Source organism: Carassius carassius, chromosome 34 (genome assembly GCF_963082965.1).
Source record: "Carassius carassius chromosome 34, fCarCar2.1, whole genome shotgun sequence".
Classification (NCBI taxonomy): domain Eukaryota; kingdom Metazoa; phylum Chordata; class Actinopteri; order Cypriniformes; family Cyprinidae; genus Carassius; species Carassius carassius.
The window spans coordinates 23,866,323-23,886,789 of record NC_081788.1 but is presented as its reverse complement, the minus strand read 5'-3'; the positions used below and the strand labels follow the sequence as shown (position 1 = coordinate 23,886,789).

General features: G+C 36.0%; 1 pseudogene; it reads right to left on the bottom strand.

Moving 5' to 3' along the window:
• Positions 1-613: 613 nt before the first annotated feature.
• LOC132114801 (calcium-binding protein 2-like) lies at positions 614-16,280 on the bottom strand (annotated as a pseudogene).
• Positions 16,281-20,467: the final 4,187 nt, after the last annotated feature.

The following is a 20,467-nucleotide window of genomic DNA, read 5'->3' as shown; positions in this document are numbered from 1 at the left end:
TTTTTTTGTGCATTTGTTTTACAAAATATGGCTATTATTGTCATTGGATTAATATTATAACTATTATTATGTATAGGTGTAATGTAAATAGACACTGTAACTAAAAGAGGTTTGAATTTTTCTTTATTTATTTTGCACACTGAATATGGGTTGGAGCTTTTAATTTTGAACTCTCAAAGTGCACTAGATTAATGAATTTAACATTAAAATGCACAAAATTTTCTCACGAGGGGGGGGCGGTATGTGGCATGCCCCCGAACCCCCCTAGAAGGACCGAGGACACACCACCATAGTTTTAACAAAAATCCTGTAAGAAACACGGGTATTGCTTTGCCAGAGCCGCTTATAGCTTGTTTTAGGATTCACCGCTGTGGAGTATTGTTCAACTGTATTAATAAATATAACATTTTGACTTATTTCATCTGTTAACTCTCACTCGTTTCTATACTCACTCATTACATGGCATTAGTGGTTTTAATGAATAGGAGTTGGTATGCATATAATTAAGGGCGTGCAAAGATGGGTGGTGTTTATGATCATATAGTGGGCCTGGGCCGGTCTGGGCAAAAATGCCCGGGCCGGTTTTTTTATCCCAGTCCAGCCCTGACAATGGAGCGCTGATATTACTATTCTCCATGGCAACAGCTCCCGCCAAAAAGCCGTCTGCTTACTTCAGACTCGATACAAATATAATTCTTATCAGTGTTATAATATCACAGGCACCTCAGAGTTTTCACTTAACCTCCTTTGTGAAATGGGCCCCTGTTCTTAAATCATCCACCACCCTGCATCAAATAACCAGAATATTCTCACACAGCTTCAGACCTTGTTGAATACAAATATACTTATTACCTATCAGTGGCGTAGCCACGGGTGTGCCTGTGCCACCCACAGTGGCAGCTGCACCTAAAAATAGATGCAGAATTATTTTTTATAGTCTCAATAAAAAATGTTTACTAAACTTGGGCTATTGTTGTTTACTTAGAAAATATATATATTTTTAAAATCAACCCTTTCACGCGTAAGTTTTTTTTTTTCAAATATTTTAACTGACCCCTTGTTTCCATGGCGACGCGTCATGATTGTCACGTGACACACCGCAGCCACAATAACTAACAGATGTATCGCTATTCGTTTTATATAGTTTTTCATTTTTTATTAAAATATATACACAACCCTGCTTACCATGTCAACTATCTGATATTCCGATTTTTCGTTTAAAAACCTTTATAAATTATCTTGATCTATAACGAGATGAGCGCTGCAGTTCAGAGTCCTGTCAGCCGGATTTAACGTACAGCACTTGAATTCCCCAGTTTCTCCCGAAATACATGAAAGTAAGTGGCTGTTGAACTGGACGAAGAATAGAGTAAACTTTATTGTTCTGCTATGTGTGTCTGATATATGAATAAAACACGTCGGCAAATTACATTTGATTAGATTTGATTAGATTTGATTTGATTTGATTAGTTTTTGCTGCTTCCATAGACATCAGTGTGTATTTTACAAACTACCAATGCATTGTTTTACTAGTGATTATGTATATTTAAATGTATGAAACCTAAAATAAACATTATGTGGTTGAAAACACGGCATATTAATTGTGATATATGACAAGCGCTGAGCGCGTCCGTCTCTGGCTCAGTGCCAGCCAACGCGCGAAAGCTGTTTGAATCTGGCAGTTCTGTGATGCCACTGAACATTCTAAATCATACTCTCAAAGCCCTTTCACACATACAGACTTTTCCGGAAAATTACCGGTAAATTGCCGTAAAGAGATCATGTGTGAACAGGATCTTTTAAAAAATACCGGTAAATTCGTTCAGGCAATTTACCGGTATGAGAAGTTATAACATTACCAGTAATTTGACGGAATTCTGCTCTGTGTGAACACAGAAGGAAAATTACCGGTATGAGTACGTACGAGTTCAGAACGCGGTGACGTAAGACGTCTACTCCGGGCCAATCATAACAATGTGACGCATTCACGCACCGTTTAAGAAAATTAAATAAATGTCATCCAACTGAAGCGACAGTGAAATTAAAGCGCTCCTCCTTATCCGGGCGGATGAAGAAATTTGTCGTCAATTGAGAGGAACTGTTAGTGATGCAGTGACGTATGATAAAATAACTGTTAACTGTCTCCGATGCAATGCATTCACAGGACAAAGTCAGGTCATCAATAAACTGAAAAAATTGCGTCTTAATATCTAAAAAATAGACGACCATCACAAACGAAGTAGTAGTGGAAGTATTTCTTGTTCCTATTATGAATTTTGTCAATCTATTTGGGGATCCTGCTACTCCACAAATCCTGTAGCTCTAAACCAGTGGATCTCAACCCGCGGCACGTCATGAAATCACATCACACGCGACCCATCATGCCGAACACAATAATAAAAAATAAAAACTTTTAAGTTTTACAACTTATTTTAGTTTGTACCTAGGGAAAAACACATAGGGTACAAACGAGAAGTCGGAGCAGTGACGAAGAGTGCTGGACATTCGGCATCAACTTTCAGTTTGCCCCGCAACACACTTTTTCCCCTATTCTCCCAAAACAGCTAATACTGTTTCAGCTATTAAAATAGTTCAGTTTTGTATGTTTGGAGCAGTTTTTGATCGTTAAACAGGCCTATAAGTTTTGTTTTTAAAGTAACAAGCGGCCAGCACAGAGAGGGAGAGTTGGTCATAGCCTGTTTGATCAGTTTAGCCTTCTCAAATCATCACGAATTGTCTAAAATAAAATCTAAAGATATAAAACAGTTCAAGCATGTAACGATGTTTTAACGTTAAACCCATATAAATGTACACTATATCGAATATTTTGTGCGGAAATTGCAAGATAAAGCACGCTTTTTTGGGACATATAGGTGCCAGCGAGATAATAATATTAAATAAAGAAATATAAAATAAAGAAAATAAACATGCTTTCTGCCGTCTTGTCTTGAACAGGAGCGCTTACAAAAATAAACCGAAACTCAGCGAATAGGCTACATGCCTCACAGACATGATACATATATCAGTAGAAAGCTTTAAATTACTACTTAACGAAATAATAAAAACAAACAAACAAACAAACAAAAAAACTATTTTATTACAATCATAATCCATATAGAATGCGTGTCTAATAAGGAGATGACAAGTCAGGCAACTTCATCCTTGGGACACAGACTCAGAAAACACTAGTTTATTAGTAAATAATTCAAATATATATATATATATATATATATATATATATATATATATATATATATATATATATATATATATATAATTTTTTTTTTTTTTTTTTTTCTATTTCCCTCTGTCACATTCATGGTAATTACTTTTTTCCGGTACTTTGCAACATATTTTTAACTCAATTTGAACGCAGAACTGTTTATCTGCGCTGATAGACTAGCCTATTTGATATTAATTTGGATCAGCATATAGTTTAAATTTGTGAACGCACCTTTTCTGCCATGTCGCACGTCTTACAGACTGCAATTTACAATCGCCACTTCATTGTGCTATTAATTCTTTCAAGACGAATTTCACTAAATTGGTCAGCTCCCTACAGCATCAGGTGTTTTATTAATGGTGAGTATAATTATTTAAACCAGTCGTCTATTACGATGTCTCTGTAACAAAAGTAGTTGCATGAATACTAAAGTTTGAAACAAAAAATGAAACCAACAACAAAAAATACTGACCATGTATTACCCTCCATGTTTAAAAATACGAGCGCAGCTGTTTAGAGGTTAATGACGTCACGGAATTTACCGGTATTTTGGAATGGATGTGTGAATGGTGCTTTTCCGGAAAAAAGACGGAATGTTGTTGACTGTGTGAAGAGCGCATTTTTGAATTTACTGGTAAAGTCGTTCCGGTAATTTTACGGCAATTTACTGGTATTACTGTGTGAAAGAGGCTTCAGGGGCACAGAAATAAGAATCCAATATATGGTGCATTAATGCTAAAAATGTTAAAATGTAATTTACATTTTAAATTAATTTTGTTAAAATATATCTGCCGAGTGCCGACATTCGGACTGCCAACCAATCAGCAAACAGCAGCTGATTGTGACCCCAGCAGCTCCCCAGAGATCTTTGCCGCGCATATAAACCGTCTTTGGAAGAAAATTATTACATTTAACAATTAACTACATTTTGACACGACCTGCAAATTACCACTATGAGTATGGTTGGACGGAAGCAGTGCGTCAAAAATACTATCCCATAATTTTGCACAGTAATCTGACAATAAATGTGGCACACCCAGATTTTCATATGCACACCCAGAGTCTCTTTTCTGGCTACACTACTGTTACGTATTAACTTAATTGACAGGTTTGATGATCTGTGATTGAGCGCTCAGGTAGGAAAAACCATCAAACATCCAGCTATCGGAGAGACAGCATCATGACAAACTCTGAAAGAAAACAGAGGCAAAACTGTCAGTTTGTGTAAGTTTAATTTATGTCATTTAGTCCACTAGTTCACTTTGACTACATCTGGGGCAAGTTCAAGCACCGTTTTGCTTCGGTTTCCGATTTGAACGGCATGTTTCCTGGAAACGGTGTGCAACGGGGTTCGAGATACGTTTTCTCTTGTTTGGTCAAAAATGTCAGCCTAGTCAGCAGCAACATGTATATAAACCACGTGGTATTAAACAGACCGCTTGCACAATGTAATTTGCAAGTATATATTGTTTATTTACTTTAAAGGCAAAATAATTAAAATAAGAGCAAAAGTATAGATCTGGAACTTAAAGTCTGTCTAAATATAATTTAGTAATTGCAATGTCTTCTAGTCTAGTCCATATCCTTTCCTTAGAAAGCTGTGCTAAATACTGATTAATGTAACATAAAAATACTATACATATTTATATATGTTGCTATTGTATTATGGAGTGCAGAGGTGGGTAGAGTACCCAAAAACTGTACTCAAGTAAAAGTAAAAGTACTTCTAGAAATATTTACTCAAGTAAATGTAAAAGTACTAGTCTTGAATAGTTACTTGAGTAAGAGTAAAAGAGTATCGGATAAAAAATCTACTCAAGTAGTTAGTTACTAGTTACTTTGGGTCATATATACGGAGCCTATTTTTATTTAGATATATAGATAAAATGTATGTAATGTATGTGTGCGTGTATAAATGTATATATTTCATCAGCCTTTACTCCAATTTATGTAAATTATTATAAAACCCTGTCTGTTTACTTAAGTAACAGATATAGGTGTCATGCCATAACATATTTCTAATACGACTGACTTTATATTAAATGTGAATTTAACATTGAAAGTTAATGTGATATAAAAACTGCTACTAATCTTTCATTGTTCAGAAAGAGAGCAAATAACATTTACATTATTAAAGATCATTTTCACTGACAGTCTAGATTTCAATCTCTCAGAAACTCCCATTAAAATCACTGAAACTGTTAACACTGTGAAATCAATATCTTAATTAAAGATTCGTACACACATCTGCACTTTGTTGTTTCTGACGAGAGAATTCGCCAGAAAGAGGTATTCAGTCAGTGAGCGAGTGAAGGAAGCACCGGCATTTTAGCGATGACTCATCTGAACGCCTCTGATTGGCCAATGCTTTAATAAGCTCAACAGAATCATGTGTGATTGGTTATAATGCGCAGTGCTGTATAAACACATCTATCTCTGGCTAAGCGCCAGCAAGCAATCACAGATCTGAATTTAGCAGCTGATGATATGACTTGCTGAACGTACTCGCACCGGTGTGATTGTATTAAAATTAATAAAATCTTAATCGGCTATTTTTTGTCTTTTGGAAGCTGCATTCAACTTGACTGCCCTCTGTTATAAGCCACACACGTACAACAAACTAATGTCACAGTGGTATCGTGTACTGTAATCGAATGTAGCCCAAGTTATTACCTGTTGAACAGTAGACAGCGCACGCGGTGTTCATCTAATAAGGATCTCCATCGCTGGCAAATAATAGCCTTTGCAGATTAACTTTCAGTTCAGTGCAGTTTCAGCCAAGTTTTCAACGCTCTTTCTGTTCTTAAACGCTACAACTCTGAGTGAACCACTTCAGACGCTCAGCGCGTGCGGCAGGGAACTGAACGACTCATTCAAACTGATTCATGAACCAATTCACTCGTTTGCCAATTGGTTTGATCAAGCCTCTGAACAGAATTGACTCAAAAGAATGAATCATTCGCGAATGGGCATCGCTCATTGCCCAGAGAAAAGTAGACGGCGCGTTTGGAATAAACTGAAGCATTTATAACATTTATTGCATTAAGATAAAGTAACGAGAGGAGCGTCGCCCACAGTAACGAAGTAAAAGTACAGATTTTTCCCGAAAAATTTACTCAAGTAAGAGTATAAAGTACCCATCTTTAAATATACTCCGAAAAGTATTAGTTACCCCAAAAAATTACTCAAGTAAATGTAACGAAGTAAATGTAACTCGTTACTACCCACCTCTGATGGAGTGACACTTTCATAACATTTCTATACCCCTTTGATTATATAATGGTAAATATTACAATATCATAGCACCACAGCAGTGATCAGCAATAATGATAAGCCTAGTACTCACAATAAAAATAATAAGGTCATATAGATCATAACACAGTCTTGGAAGCAAGAAGTGGATTATTCTTCACCTGAAATGTTTGCAAGGCAAATTTTGTATCACATTAATTAGGAACCTCAGTTTCCACAAGTCCCTTCCCTCGATGGGGATGTTCTCTTTTATTCTGGATGGAAAGGGCAGTGACTAACATCGAGCATATTTTGCAGTATTAAACACATATTATACCGATTTCATCAGGCTCTGAAAATTCTTCAAAAAGAACACAAAGAATGGCCTTCTCATCTGCCATAGTTGCAACTCTTAAGTCATCAGAACAGGGTGTTCAATGCAAAACCGTTTCCATTTAAAAAATGTTTTGCACCGTTTTTGTTGGGGCTGAATGCAGCCCTGTTCTCGTGCATGTGAAGGTGTGAAGCTTTTCCCTGAGATCATGTCACTTGAGGGCTTCTGTGCCAATCAACAGATACCACTTGACGGTATTCGCTTGAAAGTTGTTGTGAAAAGTTTGTTTCAGAAGTTTACATATGTATCCAATTCTTGCTTATTTAGCTTGTTTTCTCGAGCTCTAAATGGCTCCCCTGAACTTAGTTAATATGCGAAAAATATACTGTATAATAGAGATTAAAGATTGTTACCTGACTGAGTGAAGTGAGCAGACACTTACAGTTTGTTGTTGTGTTGTGATAAACAGATTTCTTCAATTTATAAATAAATTTTAATTAAAAATCAAGAAAACATAATTTTGCTAGTTGTGTCTGTTACTCCACTGCTGGGGGTGAATGTCCCCTGTAGGATTTTTAGTGATATTATGTATACACACACACACACACACACACACACACACACACACACACACACACACAGTAACACTATTGTTTTGGATATTTGTTGTTTTGGGATTACAGACAATATTCAAAAGGAATTGCAAATTGTATTTGCAATTGTGTTTTCTATTTGTGGACATATATGTTTTGACATAATCCAAAAACAATTGCAAATCGCACATTTGTGTTTTCATTTTCTTTTCCATATATAACAAAATTTTGAATGGAAATGAAAAAATGTCCAATGTCTTATATTTTATGACCCTATCATTTTGTAATAGTAATAGATTATCACCTATTTACTATTCCACTATCACACTTCCAACTCTGTGTCCTGAACTTTTGCCAATGCCTGCCAAAGTATTTGTCTTGCTGCTCAAGGAGAGGGCTCCAAGCTCTGCATCAGCCCGAATGATGTAAGGCTGCTATGATTATTTATAATGTTTCTCTCTCGTGGTGGTTGGATAGATGGTGCAGTTATTGATAGTGAATTGATTAGTGAATCGTTGATTATCTGCGCTTGCTCCTACAATTTTTATTTTTTTATATAAAACATCACATTGTAGGCTATTCTCACAGGAAACAGTCCTCATCCTCAGTAAAATGCATTGCATATTTCAGAATCAGAATCGGCTTTATTCGCCAAGTGTGCGCAAAAACACAAGGAATTTGTTGTGGGAAGATTTTGTTACATACATGCATACAACAGAAACATTTAAATAAGACTTAACAACAATAATAATGTGTATGAATCTGGGACAGAAGATTTATGTACAAATGTGTGCATTATGCGTTATTGTGTATATGTATAGAAAATATACAGTACTTACATAGTTCTTAAGAGAGAGGCAATGATTAGAGATGGAGAATGAATTACATGCATGAATTATAGAACACAGGTAATAATTCCTGTGTTAGCTGTTTAAGATAGAGATGGCATAGGGAAAAAATATTTTTTATGCCTAGATGTTGTAGTGCACAGAGATCTATCAGAGTCTGTTGCTGTCTTCTTAAATCTGATTTGCTGGCTGACCCAAACCAGACAGTTATAAAAGAGCACAGAACTGACTCAATTACAGCTGAGTAAAACTGTGTCATATGCGCCTGTGGCAGATTTAACTTTTTCAGTTGACGAAGGAAGAACAACCTCTGCTGAGCCTTTTTACTTGACTGTGTATTTTATTGGCAGACAGTGGGACAGTCACAAGCCTCCCGGTTCTCATCCAAAATTCTTAAATTGTGTTCATAAGACGAACTAAGCTTTTACGGGTTCGGAACAACATGGGTTTAAGTGATTAATGACAAAATTTTCTTTTTGGGTTGGAGTAAGCCTTTAAAATGCGACCTGTATCCAGATGTTGTCCACATACACATTGAAAAGACAAGTGTAAACACCTTTCTGATCAGAATGTTATATGATTGGCATGTCCTGAGGTAGTTGGGGAGGCATTGTGATCAGATCTCAGTGTAATGTAAATGCAATCCAGCCATCGTGTCTGCATTCGCAGGTTGACGTCACGCAAAATTCCGCCCCCCTATCTCCCAAACTGCCAAAAGACTTATTTAAATATTGCACGGAAAGAGAGATCCGGGGCTTATGATGGTGGCTGAACAAACTCAGGGTTACAGGATTAGTTTTGAGTTGACAAAACCAAACCAGTCCAATGCAGTTTTGTTGGTACCATAAAGCTGATCATCAACTTTCTTTGTCAACTCAGGCTTGATCCTGAGTTAATGGAGCATGTTCACATGAAAGTGTGACATCAGTAATGAACAGCCAATAACATGCTTTGAAATTGTGATTCACTTGTCCTGAGAGAGTCGGTGCGATTCACTACCAAAGATGAAAAGTTTGTACAAGATGAAGAAGTCAAGGTTTCAGTCCACTCCTTGTGAAGCTCTTCCAAGTTCTTGAATGGGCTTTTCCTGGCAATCTTCCCAAGGCTGTGGTCATCCCTGTTGCTTGTGCACCTTTTCCTACCTCACTTTTTCCTTCCAGTCAACTTTCTATGAATATATTTTGATACAGCACTCTGTGAACAGCCAGCCCTTTCAGCAATGACCTTCTGTGGCTTACCCTCCTTGTGGAGGGTGTTGATGATTGTCTTGTGGACAACTGTCAAGTCAGTAGTCTTTCCCATAATTGTGGTTGCATGTTCTTAATTAGCCCAAGAGGTACCCAGTATTTATACTCAAAATTAATCTAACTAATCAAGCTCAAAATGGAATATTCAATTTTTTTAGATACTGAGTTCTGTAAGCTGTAAATCATAACCATCAGAATTAAAACAAAAAAAACTACAGAAATATTTCAATTTGTGTGCAGTGAATCTAGAATATAAGAAAGTTTTTTTATTACAAAAAATAAAGACCTTTTCCATAGTTTTTTGAGATGCACCTGTATATTAATTTAAAATAAAAGCTTAATAATTACTATTAAACTAAGATAGCTTGTGAAATTGATTAAGGGCTTAATAATTATATAAATCATATCAAATAATTATAAAAAATAATCACTTCTAAAAATCTGAATTTTTTTCTTTAAATGTTTTACTATAGCTTCCTTTAATTTTATATAAGAGAATATATAAGGCTTTATTGCATCAATGATGTGTCACTTTGCTTCCGATCGGTTACCAAATAGAGAAGTCACTTGCTGTTGCCAAGTGTAAACGGGCTGTGTCCTGATTGACTGATGATCACTTGTTAATGCAAAGTGTTAAAGCAGCCAAAAAGATACAAATCTAGTTTATGAATAAATGTAAAAAATATATTACTAAATAAAATGCTGAAATGAAGCAGAATTCAGAGCATCCTCCTACGAACTGAACATGAGCTGTGATTAAATGTCACTATCAATGTCCTTTTTTTTTCTTATCGCTTGGATCGTGAGAACAGTCACATGGACAACACCCCATTCGCATCATTTCAAGTTTCTAGTGATTCTCTGATTTTAATTCATCAATATAATTCATTGTGTGATGATGATATTCATGCCATACATTCTTGAATCCAGTGCAATGTTTCTCAAGCACCCCATTATATGACTCTTTACCACTCTGCATCTTGTACTGACTGCAATCACAGCTTTATTTATGTAATTTTTTTTGTTTTTTGCAAAAATTGCAAAATTCCCCATTTTCCTCATAGAAATGATTAACGATGCTTTGTTTTCCGCCAGTAGTTCATCATTGCATACTTTCTGATTACATCAATAAACACCAGCCTCCAGACTGATTGACAGCTGACTGTGCTAGGCATTGGAAATGCAAGTGCAAAAGCAGGACGTGGAGAAAGTTAAATAGCAATTATGTTATTTTCTATTGCTATACCAAAAAAGAACAGAATCTTAACAAGACATTGGAAATCCAATATCAAATGGACTTTGCTTTCCATTAAAAATTTGGCAGACATGTTACATACACAAAAAAGAAAATGGAAACACAAATGCACAATTTGAAATTACGTTTGGTTTATGTCACAATGTATGCATCCAAAAATAAAAAAGCAATTGCAAATACAATTTGCAATTCCTTTTGAATATTGTCCGGAATATTATTACATATTGGGATATATGGACAGCTCAGGGTTACACCAGTATAGCAGTTACCCCTAGAGCAAACTTAACCTGGTTGTAAAAGTGAAGCCCAATAATGAATGTCATTATGAGGGACATAGGAATATAAAAAAATTTAGTCAGTCCACTTTTAGTACAAGATTGCTGGTCTCAGTGTTTTCAAATGGGGACACCCTCAGTTTTAAACCTCTTTTTAACCCTCCAGGCTACACAAATTACCCATATATTCTCAGAAAAGCAGGTCCCAAGAGCAATTACTTCAAGTGAAAAGAGGGCTGCTGCTGTTTTATCAGCTTGCCAGTAGATAGCACTCTAGAGTTTTGTTATTGTCTTAAGTGACTTGTTGTACACAAGTTAAATGGTTATTGTTTTGCGTTTTTGTTTGTTTACTGCTCAGTGAGTCGTGTGAACTTTAGCTATGATCTAATCAGCTCAACAGAGCAGTACATTCAAAAGCATGCTGCCTTCCTTACCATCAAAGTCCACGTTCCCATCTCCGTTGAGATCGATGTCTGTCAGAATTTCTTCCAGTTCTCCCTTCTTCAGTTTCTCGCCAAGTAGAGTCTTTGTGGACTCCTTCAGCTCCTCAAAGGTGATCCGTCAATCACCGTCACAGTCAAACTAAGAGAGGCACAGAGGAATGCAGAATTTTTATGAAGAGCTAATATTATTTATGGGTTGGAAAAAGATGCAATGTAACAACGTTTTGATGTGGGGTTTTGTTTTCTATTTAATGTACACTTTAAAGTGTGCTCCGTTTGAGAGCATACGCACCTGTTTGAAAGCGCAGTGCAGCTCCCTTAGACCCACCATATGAGCGGTTTCAGACAGCATCCTGGGCCCCATTAATTCACAGAAATCATCAAAGTCCACATGACCTCCCCCTATAAACACAAACACACCACATAGACACATTTATCTTTACTTTTAAACTGACATACACTACCGTTTAAAAGTTTGGGATTGGTTCTATTTTTTTATGTTTGTCCCTTAGGTTCATCAAATCTGCATTTATTTGATAAAAAGTACAGTAAAACCAGTAATTTTTTAACAGACTTTAATAGATTTTAAATTTTAAGTAGACAATACTCCAGTGTTCAGTGTCACAAGATTCTTAGGAAATCTTTCTAACATGCTGATTTGCTGTGCTGTTTAATATTCGTGTGGAAACACTGTTACAGGTTTTTTCAGGATTCTTTGATGAATAGAATGTTCAGCATTTATTTGAAAATAGCTATTTAAATCAGTTTAATGCATCCTTGCTGAATAAAAGTATTGCAACTGTTTAAAACTGACCTCAAACCTTTAAACGGTAGAGAAACACTTACTTTACTTACATTTCATTTTTATCTGCTGAATGATCTCAATCAGTTCCATCTCTGTTGGCATGTATCCCATGGTTCTCATACAGTCTGCAACATCTTTGTAGTGCAAATTCCCGTCCTGGTCATAGTCAAACTCTTTAAATGCTACATGCAGCTCTGAAAGGAGAAGAAAGGAGAACAAAATGTTATCCCACTTTCAACTTTTCTTCAATTTGCAGAATACAGTCTTTGGCTTAGGTGTTATGAATGGACAATGGTGTGTGTGTATACACACACACACACACACACACACACACACACACACACTTACATATATGGATTTTGTCCCACATTAGCCTTCTTAGATCTATAAAATTGTATTTATTCGTTTTAATATTTAAAATGTATTTAAATTTTTTGTGTGTGTGTTCTGTTGTTAATTATAATGTGCTACTCTTGTTTAATTTATATGTTTATTTTAATGTTAATGTAGTTTCACAATCACACAGATTATGGTTTTAAACTTACTTTAGAACATTTACATTATGCCACATACTGTACCAGTTATATAATCTATAGGACTGTGCTGGTATAGGACCGTGTATTGGCTGACTCACTGCTCTGGTATTACTAATGCAGCTTACGTCTTCAACCGCTGTATGCCACTAACCATTCATGACAATACCAATCCATTTTTAATCAAATTTATTTGTGTCAGATGTTTTGTCAGTTATTTATCTTATGCTGATTGTGTCTGCAATTGTATTGTGTCTGTCTAGGCTAGTCTCGGATATTAAATATGCATGTTCTGTACATACCATCTAGTTCCTCTGGCAGTAAATCTCTGTCCTGATGAAAGTAAATGGGAGAGAGAGGTAGAAGGACAGAGAGATGAAAAAGCAAAATGACAAAGAGGAAAAAGAATTGTGACACAAAAAAACTGCTAAATATGGAAATTATTACAGCATGAGAGCTGAAAGTCCTTAGAGACATTGGCCATTTTTAATCACTAATAAGTGATGTTAGCATGCTTATCAAAGCTGCTCAGTGGGACAATGACACATAGAGCGGGGTGGGATTGTATAATTGGATTACACCATAACATGCCCTGCCATGCCTCATGTTAACACTCATACAGACAAAGAACGGCAGAGATTCAGGGGAAAAATAATTAACTTGTTTTGCAAACATTAAATGTGTATATGGCTTAGGGGCGATGTGTATTAAAGGAAAAAAAGAAATAACGTTTAGGAAATAAATGGTTTAAAAACTATATTATTATTGCTCTATTTCGAAAAAATATATCCTTGCATAAAGTTTTATTTAGATTCATGCACATATGCATGCTTTAATATATATATACACAATTATACAAATACACATATGCAATACAAATAAGGTTGACAAAAATGTTTGACTTAATTACAAACAAACATACAGTATGTATCTGCTAGCACTTTCAGGAATAGATGCACTCGGGCATAAACATGCAAATGCATGCACCTAATAATGTTATTATTAGTAAACTCTTTATTCTATTTTTTTTTTTAAATTTTTTAAGCAAACTTTGCCTGTAGCTTCACTGTATAATCTAACAGATTTCGCATGTCGCACTTTGACATGAAAATAATTTGTTGAAGAAAAAAAAAATGGAGCCAATAGTTTCATGAAATTACATATCAAGTTGTCTGAAATATCAATTTCAAGCAGCTTTTCTGAATACTCTCCTGTCTTACAAATCCAATGTTTTTGTTCTCGTAGTAAAAAAGAAAAAGCATATGTCAGTCTTGGCCTTCTTAACTGTATTTAAATTTTGTTTAATATTTATCAGTTTTGTTATTTAATATGTGTTGTTTTATTATCTTTCCTACCCCAACACATACCATTGGTTGAACCAGTGTTTCTGTGTCATATTGGTCTTAATTTTTTAATCAAATAATCTTAATTTTTTTATAGCACCATAAATAATCTTTAAATTGCTTACATATGAAGTATTTTAGCATCAAAACAAATAACACTCGTCAACTTTAATTTCACCCAATTACACTGTTCCTGCACTTAGCCAACTTGATAACCTTGTAACTGCAATGTTAATCCAATGTGGAATGGGAATGTATATTAAACTTTTACTAATTGATTTGTAAAGCTGGTGCCCAAGGGCATCGCTGTCCATTAAATGTTTCATTCACTGCATGCTTTGGACTTTTGACCTCCAAATTCCCCAAAACACATATTTATTATTAAAAATAATGCATTACTCATAGACTTCTCTGGCAGAGGTTGCAGTTATGCAACTTGGTGAGTTGCTTCAGGCTATTTACCATTGGATACATGCTAATAGGGTCCCTTGTCTATCTGTTTTCATTTCATTCATTCCTCCAATTCTGTTGAGCAGAAGCTGGATCTTTAGGCTGTGAATACTTTGGTTTGTCTTGTTTGTCTCTTAAACTCTATCCATTATCTCTGTCTTACTATTCTACAGCGTCTCCATCTTCTGGGTTTCACTTGCTCGCTGGCTCTCTCTGCTCTCCAGACATACTCTTGAAAATATAATCAAGGGCTTCTGAGTTTAAATGACTATGATTCAGTAACTTGTGACAGATTCATAGCATCGTTTTTAAAAGCAGAAGCAAGATGCTAGCTTAGGACTGAGCTTCAGTGTACCGAAATAATTTTTTGACTTGGCACTTGTTACTGACCTGATTGAGGAGGAAGGTAGTGTGGTGACAGGCAGCAGTATTTTCTCAATGCAAAAGAAGTCAAACAAACAGGCTAACATTAGGCACCTATAAATGGGTCACCTGTCTAAAAACATCTCAAACTAGTCTAAGCTTGTTTGCTGGTTTTAGTTAATCTCTCTGGCTGGTTTTATAGTGATTTGGGGCACTTTTCAGCTTGGTCAGTCTGACTGATCACCCCACTAAACCAGCTGTACATCTTGGTTTAGATTGGAGACCATCTAAAGCCAGCTAAGACCTGCTTAGAGTGGATATTTATTTATTTATTTATTTTTCAGTAATGTGGTGATACTGTCCAGTGATATATGAAATTGTAAACACAATAATGCAGAATCAGTCTTGTTATTGCAAACTAAAACTATGATTTTTTTTTTTTTTTTTTACAATTGAACTAAAATAAAATACTAGATGTGATATTGTAATATATTATAATTTAATATGAAATATGATATTATAAATGTTAGATGAAAAACTTTAATGTAAACGAAAATAAGAGATGTTGCCTTGGCAAGAATTGAAATAATTTTTTTTAAAGATTTTTAAAATAACTCAAATTAAAAGTAAAAAAGAAAAAGGAAAAGCTAAATAGAAATATAAAAAAAATATATAAAGTTATAAAAATGGGAAAACAACAAAAAATTACTAAAACTTAAAAAAAAAAAAAAAAATTATATATATATATATATATATATATATATATATATATATATATATATATATATAAATCTAATTTATAATAAAACAATACTGTAATATTAAATTATTGCAATAATTTAAATGTTGCTTGAAGGTACACTGAAAAATAGCATGTTATATTATGTTTTATTAGTTATCACCTGTTCAAAATTATTGTAGTAATTTAAATAAAGATCACTCAAAAACAAAGAAAAAAAAAACAAAAACAGCAAGAATACATCTTGAGATCTACTCTAGTTCACCTGTCCAAAGAGAGCATTGAGGTACTGTGTATATGCTGCAGCGATAGCTGAGTTCTGGCTGAAAGATCTACTGCCGTGCCGTCCTTGACTGCCAGAAGAGTCCCTGTGACCTGAGTTTTTCAAGTCTTTTGAGGAGCTTCGAAGAGCAGAGCGTGGAGGATGAGCATCTGATGTGGATGTATGACCCGAGGAGCTGTTAGTGAAAAAGAAGAGCTGAACTGACCACACTGCACTGCATCTCAATCGATGCAAGTATTGATTTAGAGCCACCCATACCTTTCTTTTGAAGAAGTTTTACTCCTCTGAGACATGCTAGTAGATAATGAGAAGGAGAAAGGGAAGATTTTAGATGTTCAGAGAAGTTTACTCATGTTATTCTTTCTCATTTCGTATGCCAGTTCGTCCACATTGACATTGTAGTTACATATTTTTTTATTAAACATTCATGCAACCATGCCCAATCCATCGAAGTTCATATGTATAAAACAACATCAGTTTTCTGGCCAAGTTACTGCAACCTGTTTTACCCTAGATTTCAGTAGTTAGGCAGAAGGCTGATTCCAACGGAGAAAATGCCTACTGGGTCACTTCCTGGCATTATAATAGTGAGAAAGATCATAGGCTGGAATTACAATGACCATTTCAAATGGCAACAGTTTGATGCTATTGTTTTCCCTTTGTAGAAAGGTTTCTGTTTGAAGAGAAGGACACACGGCACAATCAAACGCACACTAGCGGCAGATCCAAGAGGACAGACCGTTCCTCCGAGCACTGAATTAGATTACAATGGAGGCCGACAGGCTCACAGACAGCCTATAAATTACAATCAACAGTTTAATATGCCCAAGCAAAGCAGTGAACCTCTGTCTGTCCTCTGCCCATCAAACAAGTCATTAGAACCGAAATTGTCAATGGCTCCTCACAAGAAACACGAATTAATTCAAAATGAGCAAATCATTCACATGAAAACATTTATTTCTTAAGGCCTTCGTGTTTTGATTCTATATAAATCTGTTGTGCTCCATTCATTGGTTTGGGATTTTTTAAGCTTAAATAGAAAAAAATAATACCAAAATACCTTAATAGTTTTTCTTAGACTTCAACAACTTCTTACACTGTCAAACTAATTAAATATTTGTGTTTATGCATATTTGTTTATGTATACATTTCAATAAATGTCAAAATATGTTGTTTCTATGTATAATCAACATTTTTTAATAAATATATTCATTTTTTTAAATAAATATATGCATTTTTAAATATATATATTAATATATAAATGCTTTATTTATTTTTAATTAAATTTCCATTCGTTCGCAATGCAATGGTATTGTAGTTCTTTCCTTTCTTTAATTTAATTTTTCTTTTAACTTCACTATTAATATAGTGCCACGAATGCATTGTTTGTCTTGCTGATTAAGTAAAGCAATTGTTTTGTACAACATGGACTTTTTCTTAGAAGAAGCTTTAAATTAATGTAAGCTAAATATAAAACATACAATAATTAAATTTAAATCATTATCTCATGTCCACATATTTATTTATTTGGTTATGTCTTTTAAAAGAGATATGTTTTTTTCTTTCTTTTGGAAACAATCCCTCTAGGTTGATACAAATCATTTGTAGTGAATTGAAAAGGGTGGCTTTGATAAATCAGTATGTTGACTCAAATTAAATCTGAAGAAATTTTGTTAAATAAATGCTTACTTCAGAAAATTTCTAATTACGTTTGAGTCTTTAAGGCATATAGTCACAGCAAACTGATTATTCATATTTCAAAAGAGATGAAACATACTAAAAGACAGTACGTGGGCTCCGTCTGCTCTGGGTAATTTGTTGAATTTATTTCAGTGCACTAGTGACTATCAACCGAGAGGAAAAACCTGCCTCACTAATCTACAAGAGTTATTAAACTAAGTGACCAATTGCTGTCAATCAGCACGTTGACACAAGCAATTTCATTTCCTAATTCCTCTAATTGGAATAATTTAACAGAGAGTGTGGGGATAATTATAGAACAAACTATTCGTCAAAGAGAGCCAAAGTTGTGCTGGGGCAAAGAAGGCAAGGCTGCTCCATTTTCTACCTAGTTATAAGATACTGAACCTTTTTGATGTGAACTGTGATACATGATTATTGGTTTGCTGGAATGCTGAAAACAGTGACATTCTTTTCAATATTTAATTTTTTTTTTTTTTTATGGGAGCCACCTTTCAGAGCTGTCCTTCCAAAAATGACTGCATCTGACAGATGCAAATTAGATTGAACATTGACCTGCTTCAGAGATAGAAATCTTTTGCACCCTGAAAGACTCAATCACATTGAGATATCTGTCCTAGCCAAGGGCATCAGATACAGGCTTCCAAATGGCTTTGTCTTACTGTTTGACAACTGAATTGAATAGAAGTGTTGATGTTAGACCTTTGATAAACTTTAAACTTTTTAATGTAAAAAATCTAATTGATTTCAGTTATTTGTATAGTACTTTTCCCAGTATACTGTACTGTATATTGTCACTAAAGCAGCCAGTTGCTAGGAAAACACCCATGGAAACTTGAAACAGATTGCAAGAACTTTCCTGGGTTACATCTGAAAACAAGCCACAGAACAAAACATGGAACGCTCAGACTGGCATGATCGATCCCCATTACCGATTTTGTGTCATCATGGCACTGAAATGAGGCCGGCCCCCTTCTTTGCCATTACGGCTATGCAGTGTTGGGATTTATCTTTCTCGGTCTGGCAGACACTGACAATCCACTATCAGCTGCTGTGTTTAGAGTAGCTGATATTTACATCTAGACAAACTTTACATCTGATTGACTGCATTCAAAGGCTCATCACTTCTCTATGGCTGTCATTCATGTCCTTAATATCACTGCAATTATTTTCTGCATATGTTTCCTACGGTCTGACTGCTTCTCTTCCTCTCAGTTTCTGTTCTAATATAGCAAAGCTTTTGATAAAGATTGCCGCTTTGACTGTCATCATGTGCCTGATATGCTACTGTTGAAAATGCTTTGTTGTTGACGTTTGGAGTTAATTGGGCACGTTTGCTACCGCAAAAGAGCTTTATACGAGAGAGAATTTAAAATCTAAACTACATAATTTTTTCATCTTACCTTCAGAATAATGATCCAATCCAGAACCACTTGAGTCCGTCTTTTAAAATCAATTCCTCCTCCTCTGAGAGAGTGTGTGGATTGACTGGAGAAAGTTACCCTTCACCCTCCTTTGATAATCTGAGTAGGTGATAATCTGTCTAAATATGTTTGGATTAGCATGTGAGATGAGCGTGTTGATGATGTTTAAGCCATGAGAGTATTCCTGTGAATGTGACTGTCTGGAACAGACACATTACTCTGCATTTATCTGTGATTGCAAAACATAAAAAGTTCAGTTGTTGCCTTATATGTTTAAGTATAATCATATTGTTACAAACACGCCAGGTTCCACCTCCACTCATTCACAATGCACGCCCTCACCTGAGTACTGAGCACTTCCACCTGACCCTCATCATTACCCAATCACCCCGGCACCATAAATAACACACACGCACTCAGTCAGCGTCCGGTCTCGTTAGCGACAAGGTCTTACCTGTATGCTAACTCAAAGGACTAACTCTTCCTCTACTTACCTCTCTCCAGCGATTCTCCGAAGATCAAGATCCCCAGTGTGCTTGTGTGTGGTTCACCTCCCTCCTCTGACGTCTTCACCCAGCTCTCACGGATCCATTCATCACTCTACCCAACACTACCTGCTCCTCTGCTTGTGTCTATTAATAAACCCTTCTGTCTGTTACTCCTCAGCCTCCCGAGTGATCTGTAACAGAAGACCGGACCTACACTGCTAGGCACAAGCATGAGCCTCACGGACCCCTTTCAAGATCTGGTTGATGCACTCCGAAGAACACTCACGGCTACACCTGCATCCCCAACACCAGCATGCACTTCTGTCAACGATGCCAGCACTTCCTCACCTTCCGTTCACGCCAGTCTCATGGCCCGGTTGGCGCCCTACTCTGGTTTGGCGGAGGAGTGCAGCGGTTTCCTCCTACAATGCTCGCTGGTCCTGGAGATGCAACCGCACTTGAACCCCACCGAGAGATCCAAGGTAGCCTTTGTAATTTTCAAAATAACCCAGTTATCCAGTCTTATTCCAGCTTCATCTACCATTTCCAAGAGGTTTTTGGCAGACCAGCTTGGGACTCTTCCATTGGTGAGAAGCTGTATAATCTCAAACAGGGAAAAATGTCTGTCAATGAATATGCCCTTCAGTTTAGGACTCTAGCAGCCTACAGTGGATGGAACGAACAAGCTTTACTGACTACCTACCATCAGGGATTTGAACCTCGTGTGCGGTTGCATCTCGCTGCATACGAGGACACCATCGGGCTTGAATGATTCATCCAGCTGTCCATCCGCTTCGCCACCCATATGCAGTTGTGCTTAGAAGAGCGCCAGGTAATCTCCTGGAAGACGGGCGAAGTCCTGAAGTGGGGCTACGCCTGTTTCAAGAGC